This window comes from Anopheles aquasalis, chromosome 2 (genome assembly GCF_943734665.1).
Source record: "Anopheles aquasalis chromosome 2, idAnoAquaMG_Q_19, whole genome shotgun sequence".
Lineage (NCBI taxonomy): Eukaryota > Metazoa > Arthropoda > Insecta > Diptera > Culicidae > Anopheles > Anopheles aquasalis.
In genome coordinates this window covers 45,551,558-45,557,500 of record NC_064877.1, presented here as the reverse complement: position 1 = coordinate 45,557,500, position 5,943 = coordinate 45,551,558, and positions in this window count along the sequence as shown.

Below are 5,943 nucleotides of genomic sequence, written 5' to 3'. Positions count from 1 at the left end.
TGTTCTTTTTTCATGCCATCTCAAGATTAAGAGGCATTGAGCTGTGAGTGTTAGGACCTTGGACCAGTTTTCGATGCCGATGTCAAGACAAATGCATGCAGAGCGACTGCCAAAAAATGGCCTCCTATGCTGCGTTCGATGCACTGCCTGCTTGGTTGCTGTGTTTTGTTACTTCGTTCGCGTTCAAGGTTCCAGGGAGATAGTCTGCACCAACGATCACTTCTCTCGTGTCTCTCCTGCCAGTCCTTCTCCTACGTTCCCGCATCTCGTTTGGTGACCAAACGTTCCGGACTGAAACGGCGGCCTCATCACGAAAACGGCTGATTATCGTTAAATGAGCGTTGCTGCATTTAAAAAAGGAGGGTTTAATTAGTTTTTAATTGCATTTTCCAATTCCGTCCGTCCGTCCTGGCCACGGACTCGCTGGATAATCTCTTGTGGCACACGATTTTCGACCGGCAACCGAACGACCGACGGACCAACAAACCGCCACTTACCCAGGCCAGGGCACGAGTAGTGCCGAGGGCGAGAATACCTAAGAATGCCGCCAGAATGGCAACTATTACGGGGGAAAAAAGCATAAAAACACCCCATCATTAGGGACCGGGGGAAACCAGCAACCTGGCAATGACAGCGCACGCCAGCACGTCGAACGGCAAATGGAAACTGGGACCGTGGTGGTGGAGGAGGTGGTGCCGAGTCCTCGCCCTCTTTTCGTTCGTCCTCTAGCCTTCTCTCTCTCTTTTACGCTCTTGGGGTTGAGGGAAAATAAATAATTGCATCAAAAGCGATAGCAGCTCCCTTGCGCCACATTCGATACCGAAAAGGAATGGAGAGAGGGAGAGCGAGGTGCATTTTTGATGCTAACGAACATTAAACATTAAATTATCGCATTTTACACCATCAACGCAGGCCAGGACGAGAACGAAAAGTTCGAATTTCGAATAACCCCTTGCCCACACGCCGATGGCCTGCTAGGATTTGTTGCCATGCCGGATGCGCTATGAATAGTTGATCGTCGTTTGCCTTTTGCTTCGTTGTTGATAAAAAAAAACCCCTTCCCGGCATTGATATGCTTCTTCGACTCCCACATTTCCGCTCTAAAATATTAATTTCGACAAACGGGGGAGAATTTAATACAAAAGAGTGTGCGAGACGTTCCGGGAATAGAAACCAGTTCGGTGAAGTGGAACGCACGCGGACATAATCTGATCGGCCACACCGGTTCTGAGAAAGTGTTTGCCGCCGCCATCGCTAATCCTGCTTATCGGGACAGGGCGGAGAGTAAACACCGCCATCGCAATGTCTGCGCTCTCGACAAAGAAAAAAGAAGCCAAGACACAAGAGACAGAACCACCCAGAACCGCCCAGACGCTGCCGATCAGCTTTTGTGGCCATTGTTTTAGTGCAGAATATTGTGCAACAGAGGGAGAGAGAGAGTGTGGGCCCACGGAATGCCAGACCGATGACAACATCGCGCATTCATCCTCCCCCAAATGCAAGAAGTTCAAAGCAATTGAGAGGGTGCAGCTGGTGGCCGGAGCGAGCGGTGGAAACAAAGTTTAAGTACCATTTAGGGCGACCATAAAATCGAGCTCGAAATTGGCCATAAATTCTGCCTTAAATCGGCACTTTCCGTCCCGCCTTCCACACTCCAATCAACCCCCAAAAACGCTGCCAAGGAGCGGTGGTGGCGCATACCGAGGCGACGGTGCATGGTGGAAAATTGCTTTAGTTTTTCTCAATCCCGGTTCGCTTCCGATGCCGGATTTTGATTCCGATGCCCCGTTTCATGTGTCGCCGGGTGCTGTGGGTGGTTCCGCAGCATATAACCCGCATGTTGGCAGTTTTCAAACTCCTACAAACTTCCCCTCGCTTGTGTGCTCGCTGAACAATCGATTTTCATGCAGGTGGTGGAGATTTTCAAATTTCAAAAGGCACAAAGAAAAACGAAAATAAAAAAGTGAGAAAAAATTCGCTTCGCGCAAAACAATGTCGGAATTGCAGGCGAGGCAAACCGGCATGGAAAACGGAGGAGGGTCGTTAAAATTTGGCCAAAATGGCCAAAAATGTCTCACCTTTTCTTGAGCACCGCGAGCATGTCGTCTTTTTGCCAAACGACAACGACGACAACGGAGAAGGCAGCAGCGTTTGGGGCAACATTTAAATGTTTAATGTCTAAACTTGGTGTTTCGGTGCCCTTGGAGGGCTGCTCGGTGGGTGGGTGGCAGCTGACCGAAACGGAACATTGCTTCTTCACACCTCGACCGCGTTGCTCTCATCCGTCGTCTGCGCGTTAGAAGCAGCAACATGAACAGTAGGCAGTGTTTGGATTTCAGTAAAACATGACAACCAGTCAGTGCCAGTAGGCTTTGGCAAGCATCACGGTGAGAAAAAGAGGAGACCGAGCGGGACCGAAAAATGTTCACTAGAGAGAGGGAGAGAAGGAGAGTGCCATTAAGGCACAAAATGTCATCAAATCGCACCGAACCGAGGTGTCAGCCAGCATATTACCTTTGTCTGTCCACCACGCTTTTCCATCCCACCAGCAGCAGCGTGTCCTTGGGCCGCAAACTATGAGCCCGGCGGCCAATCCGAGAGAGAGAGAGAAAACAATGACGACAAAGAAAACATAAAAACCTTTCAAAAGATTGATTGCTTCGACCAGGGGCCCAGGGGTCGGTGCATTGTTTATGATTTGTGCTCGCACACAGCAACGGTTGGATTTATGCTGCGTTATGTTGCTGCTGCTGCTGGTTGGCGTATGAGGCTGGGCTCGCCGAACGCAAACGGGATTAATTCCAGCCAAAATCCGGTACGATCCGTACGATAAACAATACGATTAATGGCGGTCGGATCGGTGTTTTTTTTTCTCTTCTCTTCTTTCTCGGGTACGGTGCGCAAAAGTCGTCCACCGGAGCCCCGGGGGGAGGTGGAAAAACGATTTAAAGCAAACAGATCTCCGAAATGATTTGTCCATTCCCCGCTCTCTCCCTTCCATCTTTCCCTTAGCACCCAGCATGCGACTGAGCTATTGTCACGGATTGGACCGAATGTCACGTCTGCTTGCCGCGTGCGTAACATAAGACCGGCGAGTCGAAGGGATAACGAGAGCATCTGTGTGTCGGGAATGACACCAAAAACCTTCGCCTACGACAAATCAAATCGTCCAGATCGACATCCTCTCTTCGGTTCGGTTTCTCCACCTCATCGCCTTGTTAGGAAGGAATAGGTAACAAGCAGAGAAGCAATTTGAGGACACAACAAAGAGATTGAGAAGCGAAAAAGAAAGAAAAACTCAGCACATAAGCCCACACAGAGGCCTTTGAGGTACGGGAATTGTTAAAACAATGCAACGAACCTGAGCAGAGCACATGCTGCTTTGTCGCCAGTCAGTCAGTCAGGATATCTGTTCCCGAATTTTCCGCCCCGTAAAACAAGAGCCCAACCCCCCGACTGGGCTCACAATCGATTGCATGCGGGCTCATCAAGGGGTCCTAGGGGTACCGGTATCGGGTAAATCTATCATTAATTTTCCGATCCCCCCGTCGATCGGCTTTGCGCTGTGCAAAAGCAGCAGCATTTGTTTTGGGTTGGCTCGAGAGGCCCCAGGGCCCGGGACCTGGTCTTTAATGCCCCCTTTTGTGCCAGAACACGAACCACGAAAACGGGAACGGACGGACGGATGGAAGGAAACACTGTTATCTCACTATCCCGTCACGTCCGCCTCTTCTCGCATTGCTGCTGCTGCTGCTGCTGCTCGTTAATTCTCTCTAATTTATCACGAAACCATCTTCGGAGAGGTCGCTTCGGTCGCTTCGGTTGCTTCGAAGGTTTCCCTTTTGTCTTTCCTTTAGCTTTTCCGCTTTCGAGGCGGGCTGCAGCCAACCACAACGCCGTCCATTATGGTTTCCGGCTTCGGAAGATCGGAGATCCTTTTGTTGCTGCATCTCTGGCTGTCTGTGAGTTCGCAGCATAAATGGTTCGCAATTTTGCACCGAAACGAACCTTCCTGGAGACTAATTGTAGTTCTCGCAACAATAAAACTAAATAACAAAAAAAAAAAGTCAAAATGAATGCCTGGAACGACCGCCCTGCCTGCAATGCTATAATGTTGGCCAAAGACCCGGCGACCTGCGCCACAACAGCTGATCGATCGTACCGAATAGGTCGGTTAATGGTCGGTTTGGTGCCAGGTTCGCTCTTGGTTCGGTCTCGCGGTTCTGCTCCATTTTCATGAAATGAAAAACCATTTCTCGAAACTGGCACTGGAAACTGCCATCATTAAAAGAGGGAGCTAAGGGGTGGCGTGTAATTGGACGTCGAAATTAATTATTAACACCACGACCGCCACCAGGCCCGGTCTGCCATGGCGCTTGATGTTTTGTAGTAGTAGGCATTTGTGATTCTTTATCGAGCTGGCTACAAAGCAATGGCAGCAGCACAACGATTGCAACAACGCTCGATGGCCGGCTGTGGATGGCTGGATCGAATTGCATTTCGCACGACGGCGCACAGGGGAATTGGACCTGTTCTCGGTGCAGCAACCGAACCGAACAAACCATCGACAACCGACAACCGTTTCACGGTTTCGCTTCGATTCTCCCGGACGCCATTAGTAGCTTGAGGCAGGGGCCCCGGATAGTTAGCCAGCGAGCGCACGAGCGTTACACACATCAGAAATGTGTGTCGTGACTCCCACCCCTCGGCTGGCGTTTCAAATGTTTTGTTTAGGCACGGCCATGGTCACGATACAGTCACGTTGATGTGATATGACGAGCACAGACTGCCATCTCCGTCGCCATTTTTATCTTCAACATATGGCTTCTCGACAATGGCCCGAGCCTGGGGAGGAAGCGCAAATGATCCTCACATCCGTGGGAGTGGTGGGTGATAAATGAAGCGAACCCCCCCCCCCCCCGGGCGAACCACGCGCTGGTTGGCTTCTTTGCGGACGGAAATTTAATTAAAACCAATTCCAGTGAATGAGGACAATGTTCGTCCGCTGTACGAATTCAGAGAACATTTACGGATGAAACGATTCGAGTTAATGATGAATACCTGAAATCGAGGCCCTTCAGGACATCGATGGATTGATGCAACGGTCCTAGAACCATTCGAAGAGCGACGTAACCCATCCGAGAATGATGAATGATTTAATTTCATGCAATGCTATCGGGAGTGTGATTTATGTGCGCCTCGGGAGTGCCATCGGCCATGCAACTGGCCCGCGGGGTTCCCCGGGCATCCCGGGTGCACCGTTTGTCGTTTGTTCCTTCCTCTTCGTCTCCCGGAACTTGTGGTGGGTCACCGGAACGGGGATAAGACCAACTGGTGCCGAGTCTAACGGTTGAAGTTGAAATTGTTTATCGCAGACCCCCCGCCCCGAGGGAGGCAGAGCAGGACGAGGAGGAGAAAATGGAATCGAACAAAGTTCCTCGAAGTGCGTCACCATTCGACCCCAAACCAGGATCGATTTTGCAGCTCGATCGATGCTGGAGACGCTCTGTTCTGTTTGGTTGCAACCGAAAACCTTTCTTCTTGCTGGATCATAAAAGCGAAAAGGGACCGCCACGCGAGGTGCACAAAGGCGTTTATGGCAGGCAGAGTGTGAAAGTAGGAATTACGGACGGACAATCGAACGCAACCTGGGTGATACTCGGATAACAAGGTCCCGAAGAAAGCCCAGCCCAGGTACCGAGATTGTGAATTCCTGGAATGGTTTTTGGGAAAGGAAAGTAATGCTTAGAATGAAAGCAGCAGCAGGACTCTCTGGGATAAGCATCTTAGACGCTTCGCAATGGGAGTATGGAAATCAGCAGGAGGAGAAAGAGGATACCTTTTGGTGTGAAATAGGTCCGAGATGTAGCGGTATATTCCTTTATGACGCGAGACTTTCTATTGGATGCAGTGTTTCAGAATACTTTATGCCTCGACGGAGGT